Here is a 743-nt window from a genome sequence, read left to right on the forward strand (position 1 = left end):
CTGAATTGGGAAGTTTATTTTATTATAAACATACATGCACATGTATGTTCATTCTAGCACTATTCACAACAGCAAAGCCCTTGAATTAACCCAAATGTCCATGGATGATAAACTGAATAAAGAAAATGTGGTCTAGATACACCATGGAATCCTATGCAGCCATAACAGAGAAGGCGATCATGTCCTTTGCAAGAGCGTGGATGGAGCTGGATGCCATTATCCTCAGCAAACTAGCATAGGAACAGAAAACCAAACACTGTATATTCTCATTTATAAGTGGGAGATGAACAATGAGAACACATGGACTCAGGGAGGGGAACAATATACACTGGGACCTGTCTAGAGGAGCTGGGGAAGGGATAAATAGCTAATGCATGTGGGGCTTAATACTTAGGTGACAGGTTGATAGGTGCAGCAAATCACCATGGCACACGTTTATCTATGTAACAAACCTGTACGTCCTGTGCATGTATCCTGGAACTTAAAATCAAATTTAATTAAAAAAAATTAATGAATTAGAATTTTTTAAAATATCTGATGTCAATGGACTCGAGGTACCCATGAAGTTGAAAACCAGTCCTAGTCATCAACCTGGTAGAAGACAAGGAAATGTGGCTTCCAAACAAATTATTGTGGGTGAATAAATTGTCTTAAGGTTTTAAATTTATTTTTCCTTGGAAGATAAATTGATATTCATTTTCAGTTTACCTGATTTAAGTAACCATCTTTTTTTTTTTTTTTTT

Source organism: Sapajus apella, unplaced genomic scaffold, assembly GCF_009761245.1.
Source record: "Sapajus apella isolate SASKATOON/1434 unplaced genomic scaffold, GSC_monkey_1.0 scaffold11, whole genome shotgun sequence".
Lineage (NCBI taxonomy): Eukaryota > Metazoa > Chordata > Mammalia > Primates > Cebidae > Sapajus > Sapajus apella.